Source organism: Bombina bombina, chromosome 9 (assembly GCF_027579735.1).
Source record: "Bombina bombina isolate aBomBom1 chromosome 9, aBomBom1.pri, whole genome shotgun sequence".
In the NCBI taxonomy this organism is placed as follows: Eukaryota; Metazoa; Chordata; class Amphibia; order Anura; family Bombinatoridae; genus Bombina; species Bombina bombina.
In genome coordinates this window covers 148,047,312-148,069,763 of record NC_069507.1, presented here as the reverse complement: position 1 = coordinate 148,069,763, position 22,452 = coordinate 148,047,312, and the positions used below count along the sequence as shown (strand labels likewise).

At 39.4% G+C, this 22,452-nt stretch overlaps 1 protein-coding gene across 1 annotated transcript in view; it reads right to left on the bottom strand.

The window, feature by feature from the left end:
* The window catches only part of ADGRA1 (adhesion G protein-coupled receptor A1), a 662,711-nt gene that overhangs the window by 176,058 nt on the left and 464,201 nt on the right, over positions 1 to 22,452 (bottom strand). The gene's annotated exons all lie outside the window — the stretch shown is intronic.

Here is a 22,452-nt window from a genome sequence, read left to right as displayed (position 1 = left end):
GTAGGAAAAAACATCAGGGTGAAATATGTGCCAGAAGAATAAATTAAAATTTAGGGCCACCCATCGGAGAACACGGGCGGGAGCTGTGGACTCTTCCCATACAGAAGGAAAGGAAATTATCTGATAAGTCATAATTTATGTTTTCCTTCTTAATATGGGAAGAGTCCACAGCTGCATTCCTTACTTGTGGGAAACATATACCCAAGCTCTAGACTACACGGAATGCTAACAGGAGGAAAAAAAAGAGAGGCAGACCCTAATCTGAGAGCACCACAGCCTGCAAAACCTTTCTCCCGAATGTTGCTTCAGCAGATGCAAAAACATCAAACTTGTAAAATTTGGAACAAGTATGTAAGGAGGACCAGGTAGCCGCCTTACAATTCTGATCCATAGAGGCCTCATTTTTGAAGGCCCAAGAGGAAACCCCTGCTCTCGTAGAATGAGAACTTCAAGGAACAAACCACATCCAGAATTACGTTATAAACGTTCCTTCGACGAAGAAGGATTAGGACATAAGAAAGGAACCACAATCATTTGATTGATGTTGCAAATGACACAACCTTAGGAAGAAAACCTAACCTGGTTCCTAGAACAGCCTTATCAGCATGGAAAGCTGGATAAGGAGGGACGCATTGCAAGGCACAAATCACAGATACTCTGTGTGCTGAAGCAATAGCCAGTAGAAAAGGAACTTTCCAAGATAACAATTTATTGTCTACTTCATGCATAGGCTCCAACTGAGCCCGTTGCAAAACTTTAAGAACAAGATTTAAACTCCAAAGAGGGGCATTAGATCTAAACACAGGTCTGGTCCTAGCAGAGTCTTAACAAAAAGACTGCACATCTGGAGGCTCAGCGGACCTCTTGTGCAGTAACACAGACAGGGCCGAAAACCATCCCCTCAGGGCACTTGCAGAAAAGCCCTTCTCCAGTTCATCCTGGAGAGCAGAATAAGTATGTCCTCCACAACTTATGATAGATGCGACAAGCAACTAGCTTACGAGCTCAAATTAGAGTAAAAAATAACTCTCTCAGAAAACCCTCTCTTGGCTAGGACTAAGTGGTCAATCTCCCTGCAGTCAGCCTCAGAGAATCTAGACATTAATGAACAAATAGACCTTAGTCAGCAGATCCCTGTGACAAGGTAACTTCCATGGAGGAGATGATGACATCCCCACTAGATCCGCGAACCATATCCTTCGCGTCCAAGATGTAGCAATCAGAATCACTGATGCCTGCTTGATTCGAGCCACTTCACTAGGAAGTAGTGGTAATGGCCGGCAAGATAAATTAGATTGAACCTCCAAGGCGCCGCTAATGTATCTGTTAGCTCCGCCTGAGGATCCCTGTACTTCGACCCATATCTGGGTAGCTTGGTATTGAGACTTCATAAGATCCTCCTCTTGCAAATCTCCAGAAACACCCGGGATGGAGAGACCATTCCCCCAGATGAAAGGATTATCTGCTGAGGAAAACCACTTCCTAGTTGTCCACACCCAGAATGTGGATCACTGACAGCGAACAAACATGGGTCTCAGCCCACTCCAGAATCCGAGATACTTCCCTCATAGCTAGGGAGCTTCTCGTTCCCCCCTGATGGTACATGTAAGCCACCAAGGTTATATTGTCTGTTCGGAATCTGATAAACTGGGACAAACCGAGAAGAGGCCAAGCCTTCAGAGCATTGTATATTGCCTGAAGATCCAAAATGATTGGGAGGGCACATTCCTCCTGAGTCCAAAGGCCCTGTGCCTCCCTGGCACCCCAAACAGCTCCCTATCCTGACAGACTCGCAACCATAGTCACAATCACCCAGGATGGTCTTAAGACAGATGTCCCTCAGGACAAGTGATCCGGACAAAAACCCCAAGAGAGCAGTTCTCTCAATCGGATGTCTAGAGAAATCTGTTGAGACAGATCCGATGATCGCCATTCCACTGCTTCAGCATGCGCAGTTGCAACAGTCTGAGGTGAAACCTGGCAAAGGAATGATGTCCATGCTAGACACCATAAGACCAATCACCTCCATACACCGAGCCAGAGATGGCCTTAAGGAGGTCTGGAAAGCAAGATATGTTGAAGCTAGCTTGCAACGTCTCTGGTCCGTTAGAATATTCCCATTCTAATTTAGTACCCATGAATTCTATCCTGGTACTTGATACAAGAGAAATCTCTCTGATTATCTTCCATCCATGGGATCGAAGAAGACAGAGGAGGGATTCCAAATGGTCCACTCTTTAAAAAAATTCTTGTAGCTGTAGCTAGACCAAACGGAAGTGCAATAAACTGGAAGTGCTGGTCCAGGAACACAAACCTTGGTACGTGAAGGGAGCATCCTTCAGATATATTGTGGTCATGAACTGCCACTCTCGAACGAGGGGAAGAATGGACCTATTGTCTCCATCTTAAAAGAGGGGACTTTTAAAAACTTGTTTAAGCACTTTAGGTCCAGAATCAGACGGAAAATTCCCTCCATCTTCGGGACCACAAAAAGGTTTGAATAGTATCCTAAACCTTTCACTGCGATAGGCACCGGGACAATAACTCCTAAGAGGACAGATCCCGTACGCACCCCAGAAAGGCTCTCCTCTTTTCTGGTCAGGAAGACAGGAGAGAGGGGGGGGGAATCTGCCCTTAAAACCTAACTTGTAACCCTGAGCTATGACCTCCAGGACCCATGGAATCCTGCACATCCCTGAACCAAGTGACTAAAAAGAGCGACAGACTGCCCCCTACACGATCCAAAAGAGGATTGGGGACCACCCATTCATGCCAACTTAGACTCAGCGGGCTTTTTGCTCTGCTTGGATTTATTCCAGGACTGAGCTGGCATCCAAGAACTCTTGTTTTCCTCTGGCCTAGCGGAGGACTGCTGACATAGGCTTTATCAGAACGAAATTTAAAAAAAAATTGTCCCTTAGACTAGTTCATATTCTCTTGCCGTAGGAGGGCACTCTTGCCCCCTGTGACCATGGAGTTAATTGAGTCCAGAACAGGACCAAACAAAATCATTCCCTAAAAGGGGAGTGAAAGAAGTCTAGACTTAGAAGTCGTATCCGCAGACCATGACTTCAGCCAGATCCCTATAGGCCTGAACAGAAAAAGCTGAAGCCGTAGCATCCAGACAAATAATCTGCATATTAGCATCACAGATAAAAGAATTAGCAACCTCAAGGCCTTAATTCTTTATAGAAGAACATTGAGGGGACCCGCCCCCTCGATCAAATCCCGTAAAGAGTTGCATTAATAGGTAACTGCTCCAGAAACCGCGGCAACAGCCTCCGCCAGTTGAAAAACACATATCCCGTATGTTGAAACATCTTTCTTAACAGCGTTTCTATCTTTAACCCATGGGCTCATAAAACAAAGAGCTATCCTCAAGCGCGATAGTAGTACGTTTAGCAAGAGCAAAGATAGCACCATCCCTTCTAGGGACGGAACCTCACCACTCCATAGAGAGTCCAGGACCAGGAACAATTTGTTAAAGGGGGAAGAGGGGAAAAAGGAATCCAATAGTGTCCCATTCATTCTTAATAATATTCGCCATCTAACAGGAGCAGGGAAAGATAAGGTACCACCCTGTCCTCAAACTCTATCCAATTTAGGAATCAAAGGTTCATCAGGCATTTTGGCCTCTGGAACCTCTGAATTCACCAAAAACTTCCTTTAGAAGAAAGCGCAATTCTAAAACTAAAGTCTGGTTCCTCCGCAGCCGGAGGATTAGAGGCAGCAGACTCCAACCCAGAATGTTCAAACTCTGAAATCTCAGAAAGAACTTCATCCTCGGATAACCATATCAGTTAAATCCAATAAATTATCTGATGTACTCTGGGAAGGAGTGCTATATGTAACCTTTCGCTTGCACTTGGCAGGGAGAGGTAAAGCATTAAAGGCCGCAGACACCGCCTTCTGAACTGTGCAGTAACGTCTGGTGAAAAAAAGGCCCCCTCCAGATGGAGGATCAGCAATGCTATGGGAAACTGCATGTGTAGAGAGAAGAATGTAGGCTTGCACCTCACTAGATGACAACTCCTCAGAGGTGGATGGCTGTGTGGTATCAAACATGTTTGATATTATCACATTATCAAGGCATATGGAACATCATTTAGAGGGTGTATCTAAGGCCTACTCACAATAAAAACAGGAATTACTCTTTAGGAATAGAGGGAGTACCCTCTAAAGTAGCAGAATCCTCCATCAGTAGTGCAATAAGTGGAGAACTATAGAAAATAAAACAATCATATTTTATTCACAAAAAACGGCCCCTTATACCCCAATGGCTGGGGAATTCCCCACCTCCTATGCCCCAGACAGTACAGAGATTTATGACACCTCTATGATAAACACCCGGTCAGGAAATAGGGAATGAAAACTACGCAATGCAGGACCTCTCTGCTATGAGAAAAAGCGCCAAACTTGTAAGCTGCACAGCTCTCAAAGTGAAAGTGAAACCTGTATATTCTATAACAGCCTATGAGCCCATAACATCTCACACATAAAAGCAGCATAAAGTCAAATAAACATATAAGATTATTCCCCACTGTTCATATAATCCCCCTCAGGAGATATTAACCCTTGATTCTATACAGATAATCCAGAAAACAGAATAATGTCCCAGGAGCCGGCAAATATAAAAATATATCCAATCTTTATTTGAGTAAATGTAAAAACAGCATACGGTTCAGTCCATCAGTACAACAGCACAAACTGACCAGATTAAAACACAACAAGAGGGAGGAAAGCTGCGCTCCTCATGCAGCAGACATGTTTCGTGCTTACCAAGCACTTGATCACTGCTTAAAGGAGCAGCAGCTGCCTTCCGCTTAAATAGGCTACAGCTGTGACTATATTTAAAGATACATCACACATATTCATATTTAGATATTTAAAGATAATTATCTCCCTCATGCAGTGTATATAACTTGTTTAAATATAAAAGCACTTCTCACTACATAGTATAGGAAAACATACGAATTGATAGACATTTCATGATACTTTGAATGGCAATTGTATAGCAATTTATAGAGTAATTTTAAAACTTGAAACTGTGGAATGGAAATCTAATTATAGATTTTTGGTGCTGGATGTGACATCCCTATATACCTCAATCACACATGTCAAAGGCTTACATGCGATAGATTACTTTTTAAACAACAAAAGTAACTTTAACCCTGCAACTAAACAGTTTCTGTTAAACTCCATTGAATATCTTCTGACTCACAATTTCTTTATGTTCGATGGGGGTTTCTGTCTCCAGGGACGTGGAACTGCTATGGGGGCAAAATTTGCCCCCTGTTATGCCAATCTCTTTATGGGATGGTGGGAGCTTTTCCACGTCTTTGGAGATAGGAACCCCTATCGACATAATATAGTGTTTTTTGCCAGATATATTGATGATCTGATACTGATTTTGGACTGTGCGGATAGTACAGTAGATGATTTTTGTACTTATCTTAATAACAATGACCACAACATTAAATTGGTGGGTGAACACAGTTATGACAGAATTAACTTTTTGGATATTACCATCATTGGTAATATTGATACAGGAGTAATAGAGACTGATCTATACAGAAAGGCCACAGCAGGAAACACTATCCTTGAGTTTAATTCCTGTCACCCTAGACATACGTTACAAAGGATCCCCAAAGGCCAATATATTAGGGCCAAAAGAAACTGTACAAATGAAAGTAATTACCAAAAACAAGCAGACATTATCACTCAGAGATTGAGAGAAAAAGGATATAATGAAACTATCCTAGACAAAGCTCGCAAAGAGGTAGATACTATACCGAGGACCACACTTTTGCAATATAAAAATAAAAATAAAGGTCATATGGAGATAGGCAAACCTAAGTTTATTACTACTTATAGCCTTGAATATAACAAAATCTGTGAAATAATAAAGGAATCCCAACCGATTTTACATACTGACCCAATCCTTAAAAGGATAGTCAGTGAAGGCTGCCAATTCATCTCCAAAAGAGGAAAAACCTTGGGTAACTATGTTTCACCATCTGATCTACCGAGATTAAAACAGAATTGCTGGCTTAAACAAAAAAAGGGTTTCTTTAAATGTAGACACAGGATATGTAAAACATGTGAATCTGTGAATGAAGGTGAATTTTTCACCTCTTCCAGTACTGGTAAAGTGCATCAGATCAAGTTTTACATAACATGTGTTACTACACATGTCATTTACCTCTTGACATGCAGAGGCTGTTCAAAACAGTATGTGGGGAGGTCCAAAAGACCCCTAAAAGAACGATTCCTTGAACATGTGCGTTCTATAGAGGATCCAGATTCTGACACCCCCATTGCAAGACATTTTAAAACATTCCACAACTCTGATGCGTCTCTTTTATCCTTGCAGGGTATAGACCATGTTCCACGGGGGAGAAGAGGAGGCAATAGACAAAATAAACTTAATCTAAGAGAGGTGTATTGGATATTTACCCTAAATACGTCTATGCCCCATGGTCTAAACCTAAGGAGGGATATAGATCTGTGTGTCTAGGGATCTGTATATATATGATAAATTCTGTCTATACAGTCTAGATAGACTTTCTGTAGTATTATTTGTTTGGATTGAATTAGGATATTAGCTATGATTTATAAGTTTTGCTATTTCATGAATCAAATCTTTTTAACGTTTCAGCACTCTATAAATTACTATATAATTGCCATTCAAAGTATCATGAAATGTCTATCAATTCATCTGTTTTCCTATACTATGTAGTGAGGAGTGCTTTTATATTTAAACAAGTTATATACACTGCATGAGGGAGATAATTATCTTTAAATATCTAAATATGAATATGTGTGATGTATCTTTAAATATATTCACAGCTGTAGCCTATTTAAGCGGAAGGCAGCTGCTGCTCCTTTAAGCAGTGAACAAGTGCTTGGTAAGCACGAAACATGTCTGCTGCATGAGGAGCGCAGCTTTCCTCCCTCTTGTTGTGTTTTATTCTGGTCAGTTTGTGCTGTTGTTCTGATGGACTGAACCGTATGCTGTTTTTACATTTACTCAAATAAAGATTGGATATATTTTTATATTTGCCGGCTCCTGGGACATTATTCTGTTTTCTGGATTACCTACTTCTTAGCGTATGGGACGGATGCGCTGCAGTCCCTTTGCCGGCTTCTGTGACTTGACGTCATCCCCACTCTCCTGTGTGCCGTAACCCGGAAGTACTGCCTTATGCGGTGAGGGAGGAAAGAGCGCACTGCTGGTTTGACTGTTTGTTTGCTTCTATACAGATAAAAGGCGTCACACTGTGACCCTGTCTTCTTGCGTTATCATACATGTATAAAAAAATGAAACAATCTTACCAGAATCTATGCCGTGGAACAGTAACACAGCCCTTCAAGTGTGACAGATAGTTGAGCTGACATGGACTTGAGAGAAGAAAGCAGGCAGCGAAACTCGTCAACGCTGATTGCTTATGGAGCTGTTAATATGAGTCAGGATGGTTTCGCAGAAAGACTCTCCCTGCATCTCCGGACTCTAACTTTCATCCATGCTCTCACTGAGAGGCTGACAGGACTACTTAAAAGTCCAGTCCCATCTTGAAGAGTACTACCCTCCATAAGAGACTACTCCTAAATCTTCTGCCAACCTCCTGTGATGAAAGGCAAAGAATGACTGGGGTTATGAGGAAGTGGGGGAGGTATTTATGCCTTTGGCTGGGGTGTCTTTGCCTCCTACTGGTGGCCAGGTTCAGTATTCCCACAAGTAAGAAATGCAGCTGTGGACTCTTCCCATATTAAGAAGGAAATACTTATTTAAAGCATAATAAAGTAAAAAATAGATAGAGCATACAATTTTAAAGGGACAGTCTACATTATAATTGTTATTGTTTTAAAAGATACATAATCTCTTTATTACCCATTCCCCAGTTTTGCACAACCAACACAGTTATGGAAGACTTTTTACCTCTGTGATTACCTTGTATCTAAGAATCTTCTGACAGCCCTCTGATCACATGACTGTGACTATATAAAATCTATTGAGTTGCATTTAGTACTGTGTTGTGCTAACTCTTAAATAACTCCCCGGTCGTTAACACATTGCTATCTATATGGCCCACATGAACTTATCAGTTTCTTGTTGTAAAAAGCAATTTAAAAAGCATGTGATAAGAGGCAGCCCTCAATGGCTTAGAAATTAGCATATGAGCCTACCTAGGTTTAGTTTCAATTAAGAATACCAAGAGAACAAAGCAAATTTGATGATAAAAGTACATTGGAAAGTTGTTGGAATGTCCCTTTAAACAACTTTCAAATTTACTTCTATTATCAAAATGGCTTTGTTCTCTGTTTGAAAAGCTCTACCTGGAGCTAGCTGCTTACTGGTGGCTGTAAATATATGTCTCTTGTCAGGAGCTAGCTGCTTACTGGTGGCTGTAAATATATGTCTCTTGTCATTGGCTCACCTAGCTAACTCCCAGTAGTGCATTGCTGCTCCTTCAACAAAGAATACCAAGAGAATAAAGCACATTTGATAACAGAAGTAAATTTTGTTTAAAATTAATATCTTCTATCTTCAGTGAATCATGAAAGAAAGTTATGGGTTTCATGTTCCTTTAACATAAAACAGAGAATCCCCTTCTGGTCACCTGACAACATCAGAGGTATAAATAAACACAAAAACAAAAAAACACTATCACTATCATAGTACATTTCCCCCTATATGACAAACATTGGAATGTAAAATATTTACAGTACATACACAGTAAAATACATTATTACATATTAAAACTGAATACAAATATGTTTTTGTTTTCAGGTATTTGAGTGGAAAGGGATCCAAAGTATATAAACACAGTTATATACGTCTATACAAGTGTATATCTCTGTTTATATGTGTATATATGTATTTATATTTCCATTACAGCCCTTTGCATTCAAATACTTTATCATATACCATATAACTTTTAACCTTGTAACTTTTTTAATATTTACAATAATAATTTTTATTAGATATTGTACATATGATTATGACACTTTTTAAAATGTATTTATGTAGTGTTTAATGCAACTTTTTTATAGTCCTAACTCTTCACACATCGCGCCAATCAGCTGAGAGCAAATTTGGTTGCGCTTGAACGGTTGCATTTACGTTCAACTTGTAATATGCGTGCAAGTTAACGCACCACTTGTAATCTAGCTTATAGTTGTGAACAAATATGTCTCTTCTTTTAGAGCATATTGTTTTTAATTTAAAGGGACAGTCTAATCCAAAAAAAACTTTCATGATTCAGATAGGGCATGTAATTTTAAACAATTTTCCAATTTACTTTTATCACCAATTTTGCTTTGTTCTCTTGGTATTCTTAGTTGAAAGCTTAACCTAGGAGGTTCATATGCTAATTTCTTAGACCTTGAAGGCCGCCTCTTAAGAATGCATTTTAACAGGCTTTTCACCACTAGAGGGTGTTAGTTCATGTTTTTCATATAGATAACACTGTGCTCATTCACGTGAAGTTACCTGGGAGCCATCACTGATTGGCTAATCTGCAAGTCTGTCAAAAGAACTGAAATAAAGGGGCAGTTTGCAGAGGCTTAGATACAAGATAATCACAGAGGTAAAAAATATATAAATATAACTGTGTTGGTTATGCAAAACTGGGAAATGGGTAAAAAAGGGATTTTGGGCGCGATCCGATATAGATCGTAGTTTGCGGCGCAAGCGAGGGAACCCGCGTCGCCCGCAGTTTCAGCTCGCAACTCGAGCTATCCCATATACGGCGCCGTCAGATGCTAACGTGCCGTAAGTCGGATAAACCAGCGATGTCCAGAAATCTGCGCAAGTACAAATTTCTGGCGTCGCCAGTGACTTGCGGCACGTTAGAAACTGCCGGCGCCTACAAAACCTGACTAAAGTCTAAATCACCCGCACTGTCTAACACGCCTCCCTAACATAGCCCGACACGTCTAACCCTCTATCCGCTATCCCCCCTCACTATCCTAACAATAAAATATGTATTAACCCCTAAACCGCCGCTCCCGGAGCCCTCCGCTACCTAATAAAGTTATGAACCCCTAAACCGCCGCCAGCTATATTAAATCTATAACCCTCTAAAGTGAGCCCCTAACACCGCCGCCATCTACCTTACCTACCCCCTAAAGTGAGCCCCTACTCCGCCGCTATCTATTTTAAAATTATTAACCCCTAATCTAATCCCCCTACCCCGCCGCCATCTATATTAAATTATTTAACCCCTAAAATACTAAACTATCCTTACCACTAAACCTAAGTAACCCTACAAATAGCCCTGAAAAGGGCTTTTTGCGTGGCATTGCCCCAAAGTAACAGCTCTTTTGCCAGCCCTTAAAAGGGCTTTTTGTAGGGCATGCCCCAAAGAATTCAGCTCTTTTGCCAGCCCTTAAAAGGGCTTTTGGCGGGGCTTTGTCACAAAGTAAACTGCTCTTTTGCCTACAATCTACATCCCCCTACACCGCGGCCACCTATAATAAATGTATTAACCCCTAATCTAATCCCCCTACACCACCGCCAGCTATATTAACTATATTAACCCTAATTATATTAGGGTTAATATAGTTAATATAGTTATTATATTATATATATTAACTATATTAACCCTAATTATATTAGGGTTAATATAGTTAATATCGTTATTAAATTATATATATATATATATATATATATATATATATATATATATATATATATTAAGTATAATAACCCTATCTAACTCTAACATCCTAACTAAACTCTTATTAAAATAAATCTAATATTAATATTATTAATTAAAATATTCCTATTTAAATCTAAATACTTACCTATAAAATAAACCCTAAGATAGCTACAATATAATTAATAATTACACTGTAGCTATGTTAGGGTTTATATTTATTTTACAGGTAAATTGTTAATTATTTTAACTAGGTATAATAGCTATTAAATAGTTATTACCTATTTAATAGCTACCTAGTTAAAATAATTACCCAATTACCTGTAAAATAAATCCTAACCTAAGTTACAAATACACCTACACTATCAATAAATTAAATAAACTACAAATATCTATCTAAAAATACAATTAAATAAACTAAACTAAATTAAAAAAACAAACAAACACTAAATTACAAAAAATAAAAAAAAGATTACAAGATTTTTAAGCTAATTACACCTATTCTAAGCCCCCTAATAAAATAATAAACCCCCAAAATAAAAAAAATTCCCTACCCTATTCTAAATTAAAAATAGTTCAAAGCTCTTTTACCTTACCAGCCCTTAAAAGGGCCTTTTGTGGGGGCATGCCCCAAAGAAAACTGCTCTTTTGCCTGAAAAAAAAACACAATACCACCCCCCAACATTACAACCCACCACCCACATACCCCTAATCTAACCCAAACCCCCCTTAAATAAACCTAACACTACCCCCCTGAAGATCTCCCTACCTTGTATTCACCCCGCCGGGCAGAACTCTTCATCCGATCCGGGCGATGTCCAATCAAGCGGCAAAGAAGAATTCTTCATCCCGGTGATGTCTTTCTCCAAGCGGCAGCAAAGTCTTCTTCCATCGGACAGCATCTTCCATTAAGCGGCATCTTCAATCTTCATTCTTCGCTCCTCCAATGCGGAGCATCCATCCCGGCCGACGACTGAACGACGAATGAGGAACTTTTGAATGACTAAAGTCTAAATCACCCGCACTGTCTAACACGCCTCCCTAACATAGCCCGACACGTCTAACCCTCTATCCGCTATCCCCCCTCACTATCCTAACAATAAAATATGTATTAACCCCTAAACCGCCGCTCCCGGAGCCCTCCGCTACCTAATAAAGTTATGAACCCCTAAACCGCCGCCAGCTATATTAAATCTATAACCCTCTAAAGTGAGCCCCTAACACCGCCGCCATCTACCTTACCTACCCCCTAAAGTGAGCCCCTACTCCGCCGCTATCTATTTTAAAATTATTAACCCCTAATCTAATCCCCCTACCCCGCCGCCATCTATATTAAATTATTTAACCCCTAAAATACTAAACTATCCTTACCACTAAACCTAAGTAACCCTACAAATAGCCCTGAAAAGGGCTTTTTGCGTGGCATTGCCCCAAAGTAACAGCTCTTTTGCCAGCCCTTAAAAGGGCTTTTTGTAGGGCATGCCCCAAAGAATTCAGCTCTTTTGCCAGCCCTTAAAAGGGCTTTTGGCGGGGCTTTGTCACGGACGTCATCCAAGATGGCGTCCGTCGAATTCCGATTGGCTGATAGGATTCTATCAGCCAATCGGAATTAAGGTAGAAAAATCTGATTGGCTGATTGAATCAGCCAATCAGATTCAAGTTCAATCTGATTGGCTGATTGGTTCAGCCAATCGGATTGAACTTGAATCTGATAGGGCAGGTTACAGGGCAAAAGAGCTGTTAACTTTGGGGCAAAGTCCCGCAAAAGGCCCTTTTAAGGGCTGGTAATAGAGTTTATTACTTTATGGATATTAGATTAGGGGTTAATAATATTAATATAGCTGGCGGCGGTGTAAGGGGTCAGATTAGGGGATAAATCAGTTAGATGGTGGCGGTTTTAGGGGCTCACAGTAGGGGATAGATCAGTTAGATGGTGGCGGTTTTAGGGGCTCACAGTAGGGGGTTAGTTTATGTAGATGGCGGCGGTTTAGGGGTTAAATACTTTATTAGGGATTGAGGCGGGGGATCGCGGTTGACAGGTAGATAGACATTGCGCATGCGTTAGGTGTTAAGTTTTATTTAGCAGATCGCGGTTGACAGTTAGATAGACATTGCGCATGCGTTAGGTGTTAGGTTTATTTAGCAGCCAGTTTAGGGAGTTACGGGGCTCCAATACTCAGCGTAAAATTTCTCCATTTTCGCCACGTAAGTCCTTACGCTGTATATTGGATACCAAACTGCGCGGGTTTGGTATACCTGCCTATGGCCCAAAAAACTACGGGCGACGGCAGAAATATACGCACGTAACTTCTAGGTTACGCCGTATATAGGATACCAAACCCGCGCAAATATTGGCGTCGCCAGCTTTTGCGGGCGACGATTTTTATCGGATCGACCCCTATCTTTCTTTTTAAACAATAACAATTCTGGTGTAGACTTTCCCTTTAAATAGTTTGTCTTGCCATGTGTTAACCAAAATAGTCAAAGAATAAACAAATGCTCCTGTGCCACTGAAGCTGATGATATGATTTAGACTAGAGCAGGGTAAAACATACGGTGAAATAAAGTAGTTAAAAAATAAAATTCCCTAATGAAATAGAGCATTATATTTTTACACCATATTGTCCCTTTAAACTCTGTGCTCCTCCCTCAAACACCACATGTAAAAACAAATGAAAATAAGATTTCAGCGCCATATTCAAGACCTGATAATTTAGCAGCAAAAGGTTTTATCTATCTATCCAGGGGCGAAACTACAGGGGGTGCAGAGGTCGCAAGTGTGACTGGGCCCCTGAGGGTGGGGGCCCAGCTTTAAAAAAAAAAACTTTTTTTTTAGAATTTTTTTAGAATTTTTTTATTTTAGAATTTTTTTTTTTAATAAAAAACTTTAACCTACCACTGCCTGCACTGATATCATGTGAGTGTGACATGACTACAGGGGTTAGTGTTTCTGTTTTACCTATTGGTGTTTATGTGTGTGTATGTATGTATGTGACTGTGTGTGTATTTATGCATGTATATGTGTGTGTGTATGTATGTATGTGACTGTGTGTGTATTTATGCATGTATGTGTGTATGTTTGTGTATGTATGTGACTGTGTGTGTATTTATGCATGTATGTGTGTTTGTGTATGTTTGTGGAACCAGCAAATTACAGACCTTGTTACTACAGCATGGGGGGGCAGGGGGTAAACAGTGTCACTATACAGTACCACTATATACAGTATGGGGGGTGGACCATGTCACTGACTACTGTGGTCACTTTATAAAGTACTGGGCGGGTAGGGTCAGGCCAGCCATCTCACCGGCAGATTACAGACTGTGTCACTAACTTACTATATACAGTACTGGGGGTTAAATAGTGTCACTATATATATATATATATATATATATATATATACATACACTAATAGGGGGTCAGACCATCTCACAGACTGTGGGCACAGGGTACCTCCTTTTGCCGACATGTAATCTGATTCACATTTTTTTTCTGTGTTAAATGTAAAAAAAAAAAAAAAAAAAAAGTATTAAATTCACCTTTTTTTGGAGGGGGGAGGGGCGGAGGGGGGGCCTTCTTAGATTCTTGCACCTGGGTCCTGTGGTTTCTAGTTATGCCTCTGTATCTATCTATCTATCTATCTATCAAATCTCTTATTTTTTACTTAGGAATCAATAATCAATAATTCATCTAGAAGATGTCTCCTGTGGACAAAGAATCTTTCAATTGTTTGTTTGAAGGTTGAGTCACAATTGTCTTTCTCATTGCTGGTCTGGGATTGGCAAGCGTTTCATTTTAATTATCTTTCAAATGTTCCAGCATAATACAAACCAAATACACAAATAATGTTGTACACTTTTGTACTGTTTCTGGTCATGAAATGGTGCCATTTGCAGAGTTGAAGTAAAGAGACATACTAAACTGCGGAGTTAAGTCGTACGGCAAATCTGTTTTTTGCCGCTGTGAAAACATAGTGCATGTTTTGGCTTTCTCGCATTTGGGGTTGCGCAAGTATTTTAAGTTTCAAAATAACTTATTTTGTGCGCGCGTTAACCTGCATAATCCAAAAGGCCAAATCGTATGTGCGTTCACATAGTTCCCCATAGAAGTCAATGGAGAAAATAAAAAGAAAAAAAACAATAAAACTCTAATCTGTTACGCAAAGCCCATGACGTATTCTCCTCGAAAAGTGTACATGAAAATGCGAATATTTTATATTGTGAGAATGTTTTCTTAACTGAATATGTTCTATTTATTTCTAATTAAATATTTCTCTATATATATATATATATATGAAGATTTTTAAACTGATATCTATTTATAGCGAGATATGTATATGAATATATATATATGTCTAGATATCTCGAGATCTAAATGTGAATATCTCTTTCAAAATCCCTCTGAGATATTGAGGCCTATTTACCAAATGTCTGTCGGACCTGATCCGACAGTGCGGATCAGGTCCGACAGACATCGCTGAATGCGGAGAGCAGTACGCACTCCGTATTCAGCATTGCACCAGCAGGGAGGTGTCAATCAACCCGATCATACTCGATTGGGTTGAATTTCTTAACTGAATATGTTCTATTTATTTCAAAATTAATATTTCTGAGCAGGCGGACAGGGTTATGGAGCAGCGGTCTTTAGACTTGCGTCTGAAGACTCACCAGAAACACGGGCCCACAAACTCCGTACGGAGCTTGATAAATGGGCCTCATTGTTTAATGTGCATAAGATTGTAATGTGAAATCATTTTATTATCTCTATAGTTAAACATATGTCTATACATATAAATTCATGTTTCTCTATGTATGTGTATGTGTGTCAATGTAAAATCCCTTTACCCGAGATCTCCTATCTTTAAGCCCTTATAACTTTTGTGTGCAATATTTTTTTTAAAATATGTTTTATTGCACAGTGTTAATATGAGTGTAACTGTACTTTGTAATGTATTTTTGAAGTGTTTCGTAAAACTTTTATGTTGCGGAAAACTGCTACCTTACAGCTCTTCGAGCGCGGAAAGGATTGTTGCATAAAAGGCGATTGTGCGCATACAATTGCGATTTGTCAAGACTTGCAATATCTGTGCAATGGAAATTGTTTGTGAAAAGACCATATCGCGCATGGAAAACTCATACCGTGTGACTTGTAATCTGGCCTTTAGCGTTTTTACATGTGCTATAAGATTGTGTCTGTTTACCATATATCTGTCTGTCTATCTATCTATCTATCTATCTATCTATCTATCTATCTATATCTGTGCATTTGTAAAATATTATAATGTTTTTCTAACTTACAAACATCCAGTAATTTCTGGAAAAAACATTACTAATTTTTTATACATTCATATCAACAGAACAGAACCACTACTTAAGGCACAGATATAGCCGGCCGTGTGGGTGTTTTAACTTAAATTCATCACCAATTCAAACTGTGTTCTGCGTTAATATCTGTTATGAATGTTAGTAATGTTAAAATCAAAATACCATGTCTGACAGGATGTTAGCATCTGTGCTCAGAAAGTAATTGTTAGCCATTGCTATGGAAACGGCAATTAGAATGTTATCCAGTTCTAAACCATTTTAAGTGCACCTTTTTCATTGTTAGTCTATATATGGCTGCATGAAACAAGGTTACGTTCTAAAAAAGAATGTTTCGTGTTGCATATAAAAATAAATTGCTTTATAACATGTAATTCAAAAAATCTTGGGAACTGGAATAAACAGCACAGCTTTGTTATTCTAATAAAAAGGTTATGCAGATTGTTCTAAAAAAAGATATTTACAAAATACAGAAAATATGTTGTCGTAGAAGGTGTAGTTGTGTTTTCCAGTTGTAGAACTTGTAATATTATTTTCAAGTAAATACAGAAAAATTCACTTTACACTTCCAAAACTAGAATGTATATAAAGGTTATCTACCATGGGATTAAGCATATTCTTTCCATTATTTGCTTTCAATGTCAAGTTATCAAAGTTTGTTGTTATTGGGGCTCAACCTTTTAGAAAAAACATATCAGCTGATATATCTAGAAAAAAATGCCATAGACTTTATTGGTGATTTTTGGTAGAAAATCATTAGATACATTTTTCTAAAGAATTGTGATTGACCCCACTGTCAGTGTATTTTTTTCCAATGACCACAATCCCAAATGTCTTCTGCTGGATAAAGGACTCAGCAACGAATGTGTTTCCAAGACCATGATATGGGGAGAGGAATTTCCAATCCAATCAAAAATGGTAAATACAAAGGGGCCGATTTATCAAATGTCTGTCAGAAATGATCCACTTAGTCTGGTGAACTGTTTGTGCAATGCCGCCCCCTGCAGACTTTCGGCTGCTAGCAGGGGGTGTCAATCAACCCGATCGTATGAGATTGGGCAGATTGATGTCCGCAGCCTCAGGGGCGGCAGACCAGTTAAAGAGCAGTGGTCTTAAAACTGCTGCTTCAAAACTGCTGTTTCCAGCGAGCCTGGAGGCTTGCGCAGAAACAGGGACATCAGGGGCCATTTGACCCTTCATAAATCGGCCCCAAAGGCCATTTAATTTGATGGAACTGATAATTGTGTGCCGTATATTACGCTTATTATTAACCTCATGTTCTTATCATGAGATTTATTAAACAATATCAATGCCATTTTATTATTGGAATGATGGGTATTTTGGGCATGTTTGCTTAATGTGTTTTTTTTATTAACATTTTTATTACTGTAAAAGTAATTATTTTTCTTTTAATCATTGACTGAGAGGAACGTGTTTGCCAATTTCTCATAGAAGAATAAAATCACAATTTTCATAATCTATATCAGGATTTTAACTATTCTTGAAATGTAAATCGTGAAAACTACATTTGTGCTTATCAGGTTAGCGCGTCCGAAGTCATTGCATAAAGGGAAAGGGCTAAATAAAAGGTTACACCAAACACAAAATATATACATTAAAATAATGAGTTACACTCATATATACACTATCTAGTAAAATTAATCATTACTATTATTATTATCAGTTATTTGTAAAATGCAAACAGATTCTGCAGAGCTATAAACATGGGTCTAATACGCAAAGTGACAATTATGGGAGAAAAGGGGATAGAGGGCCCTGCCAAGAGTTGCACTGTTGTAAATCAGCTCTGTGTTAGGGGCGAAATCCAGTTTACAATGCATCAAGAAGGGAGTATAATGTGAGGAAGTGTGATAAACGTGTATATACGAGCCTTTCCAGAAGTTTTGAGGCAAGGGGGAGTAGAGGGAGGTAATTTGATGGGAATGATGGATCGAGAGATTTTTTAAGGATAGGTGTGATTAGTGCATGTTTAAGGGATGATGGAAATATACCAGTGCTGAGGAAGAGATTAAAACTATGAGGGATATTTATCAAGCCGTCAACCGCAAATACGCTGGAATTCCGCAGCGTAACTATGGCGAGCCTGATTTGCCCCATTTATCAAAGCCTACAGACCGGCAAAAGTTGAAATTTGTGACGTAACATACAATCTGCCGGTCTCAATCCGACACAGATCGATGCTTAGGTCATTATAGATGTTCCGAATACAAATTCGGCACTATCTGACAACTTTTGCTAGTTATCAACTTTCTAACAGGTACGCTCGCCACTATTCCGGCCCAGCGTACCTGCTTTTCAATCTGCCACCCTGGAGGCCACGGATGCCATAGGAATCAATGGGAGTCTGAAAGCAGTGAAAGCTTATGTTCGATGCTGCGAGATACCCCATTGATTTCTATGGTAGAATAAAAGTTAGTTTACACCTAACACACTAACATAAGCCCCAAGTCTAAACACCCCTAATCTGCTGCCCCCGACACGGCCGCAACCTACATAAAATATATTAACCTCTAACCCGTCACTCTCACCTGCCGCCACATACATAATGTTATTATACCCTATTCCGCTGCTCCCAGAGCCCACCGCAACTAAATAAATGTATTAACCCCTATCCCGCCGCTTCCGGAACCCACCTCAACTAAATAAATGTATTAACCCCTATCCCGTTGCTCCTGGACCCCACCGCCACCTACATAATGTTATTAACCCCTATTCCGCTGCTCCCGAACCCTTCCGCAACTAAATAAAAGTATTAACCCCTAGTCCACCACTCCCAGACCCCTCCGCAACTAAATAAAAGTATTACCCCCTAAACCCCTGGCCTCCCACATCACTACCACTAACTAAACCTATTAACCCCTAAACCACCAGCCCCCCACATCGCCATAAACTAAATTAAGCTATTAACCCCTAAACCTAACAACCCGCTAACTTTACATTATAATTACCTCATCCCTATCTTATAATAAATTGAAACTTACCTTTAGAATTAAAAACTATATTAAACTACTAATTGACCTACCCTAACTATTATACTAAAATTACATTAAACTATATTAAACTATTAATTAACCTACCCTAACTATTATACTAAAATTACATTAAACTAACAATTAAATTAACTATATTACATATTTAAAAACCTAACCCTACTCAAGTTATTTAAATCTACTATAATGAATTACTAAGTTACAAAAAAATAACAACTAAGTTACAAAATAAAAAACACTAAGTTACACAAAATAAAAAACACTAAGTTACACAAAATAAAAAAGTGGACATCCATCCTCATCCACGCAGCAGAAGACCTCAGCGAAGCCGGCAGAAGTCTTCATCCAAGGGGGCAGAAGTTTTGATCCAAGCCAGCAGAAGTCTTCAACCAGATGGCATCTTCTATCTTCATCCATCCGGCGCGGAGCGGCTCCATCCCTTTAAATTACATCATCCAAGATGGCGTCCCTTACATTCCAATCGGCTGATAGAATTCTATCAGCCAATAGGAATTAAGGTGGAAAAAATTGGATCAGCCAATAGGATGAAAGCTCAATCCTATTGGCTGATTGCAACAGCCAATAGGATTTTTTCCACCTTAATTCCTATTGGCTGATAGAATTCTATCAGCCAATTGGAATGTAAGGAATGCCATCTTGGATGACGTCATTTAACCCCTTAGTGACCAGAGCACTTTTCCATTTGTTGACCGTTTGGGACCAAGGCTATTTTTACATTTCTGCGGTGTTTGTGTTTAGCTGTAATTTTCCTCTTACTCATTTACTGTACCCACACATATTATATACCGTTTTTCTCGCCATTAAATGGAATTTCTAAAGATACCATTATTTTCATCATATCTTATAACTTACTATTTAAAAAATTATAAAATATGAGGAAAAAATGGAAAAAAAACAATTTTTTCAAACTTTGACCCCCAAAATCTGTTGCACATCTACAACCACCAAAAAACACCCATGCTAAATAGTTTCTAAATTTTGTCCTGAGTTTAGAAATACCCAATGTTTACATGTTCTTTGCTTTTTTTGCAAGTTATAGGGCACTAAATAAAAGTAGCACTTTGCTATTTCCAAACCACTTTTTTTCAAAATTAGAGCTAGTTACATTGGGACACTGATATCTGTCAGGAATCCCTGAATATCCTTTAACATGTATATATATATTTTTAGAAGACATCCCAAAGTATTGATCTAGGCCCATTTTGGTATATTTCATGACACCATTTCACCGCCAAATGCGATCAAATAAAAAAAAATGTTCACTTTTTCACAAATTTTTTCACAAACTTTAGGTTTCTCACTGAAATTATTTACAAACAGCTTGTGCAATTATTACACAAATGGTTTTAAATGCTTCTCTGGGATCCCCTTTGTTCAGAAATAGCAGACATATATGGCTTTTACGTTGCTTTTTGGTAATTAGAAGGCCGCTAAATGCCACTGCGCACCACACGTGTATTATGCGCAGCAGTGAAGGGGTTAATTAGAGAGCATGTAGGGAGCTTGTAGGGTTAATTTTAGCTTTAGTGTAGTGTAGTAAACAACCCCAAGTATTGATCTAGGCCCATTTTGGTATATTTCATGCCACCATTTCACCGCCAAATGCGATCAAATTAAAAAAAACTTTAAATATTTCACAATTTTAGGTTTCTCACTGAAATTATTTACAAACAGCTTGTGCAATTATGGCACAAATTGTTGTAAATGCTTCTCTGGGATCCCCTTTGTTCAGAAATAGCAGACATATATGGCTTTGGCGTTGCTTTTTGGTAGTTAGAAGGTCGCTAAATTCCGCTGCGCATCACACGTATATTATGTCTAGCAGTGAAGGAGTTAATTAGGTAGCTTGTAGGGAACTTGCAGGGTTAATTTTAGCTTTAGTGTAGAGATCAGCCTCCCACCTGACACATCCCACCCCCTGATCCCTCCCAAACAGCTCCCTTCCCTCCCCCACCCCACAATTGTCCCCGCCATCTTAAGTACTGGCAGAAAGTCTGCCAGTACTAAAATAAAAGTTTTTTGGGGGTTTTTAGTTTTTTTTTAAAAAAATAAAAAATAATTCTTCTGCTGTGTAGGACCCCCCTTAGCCCCCAACCTCCCTGATCCCCCCCAAACAGCTCTTTAACCCCCCCTCTGCCTTTATTGGGCACCATATTGGGTACTGGTAGCTGTCTGCCAGTACCCAGTTTGAAAAATAATAATGTATTTTTTTATTTTTATTTTATTAAATATTTTATTTATTTCTGTAGTGTAGCTGCCCCCCCTCAACATCCAACCCCCCACCCTCTCCCAGATGCCTTGATTTTAAAATCCCACCCTCCCCAATCCTCTCTCCCACCCTCCAGGTCTACAGCATATTGATGCTGTTTTCATAGACCTCACGTGCGCGCGTGCACGGCTCTCGTGCACGCGCCCGTGCACACGCAAGCACTAGATCCCTCCCCCCTCCTCCACCAATGACTGCCCACCCGCCTCCCTGGATGAGCTCCCACCCACCAACGATAACGGCCATCGATAGCCGATGCAGAGAGGGCCACAGAGTGGCTCTCTCTGCATCGGATGGCTAAAAACAGTTATTGCAGGATGCCTCAATATTGAGGCATCACTGCAATAACATGAAAGCAGCTGGAAGCTATCAGGATCGCTTCCACTGCTTTCAAAGACCAACAACGTATGGGGTACGTCCTTGGTCATTAACTGCATTTTTTTGCAGGACGTACCCCATACGTCGTTGGTCGTTAAGGGGTTAAAGGGAAACTTCATTCTGCAAGAGGAATCATAAGAAGAGGATGCTCCGCGCCGGATGTCTTGAAGATGGAGCCGCTCCGTGCTGGATGGATGAAGATAGTAGATGCCATCTGGATGAAGACTTCTGCCAGCTTGGATGAAGACTTCTGCCAGCTTCGCTGAGGACTTCTGCCGCTTGGATGAGGATGGATGTCCGATCTTCAAAAACTGTAAGTGGATCTTTGGGGTTAGTGTTAGGTTTTTTTAAGGGTTTTTTTGGGTGGGTTTTAATTTTAGGTTAGGGACTTTGGGCAGAAAAAGAGCTAAATGCCCTTTTAAGGGCAATCGGGAGCTTAGGGTTTTATTTGGGGGGGTTGGTTGTGTGGGTGGTGGGTTTTACTGTTGGGAGGTGTTTGTATTTTATTTTACAGGTAAAAGAGCTGATTTCTTTGGGTCAATGCCCCACAAAAGGCCCTTTTAAGGGCCATTGGTAGTTTATTGTAGGCTAGGGGTTTTTTATTTTGGGGGGGCTTTTTTATTTTGATAGGGCTATTAGATTAGGTGTAATTAGTTTAAATATTTGATCATTTCTTATTTATTTTGTGTAACTTGGTGTTTTTTATTTTGTGTAACAGTGTTTTTTATTTTGTAACTTAGTTGTTATTTTTTTGTAACTTATTATTTATTTATAGTAGATATAAATAACTTGAGTA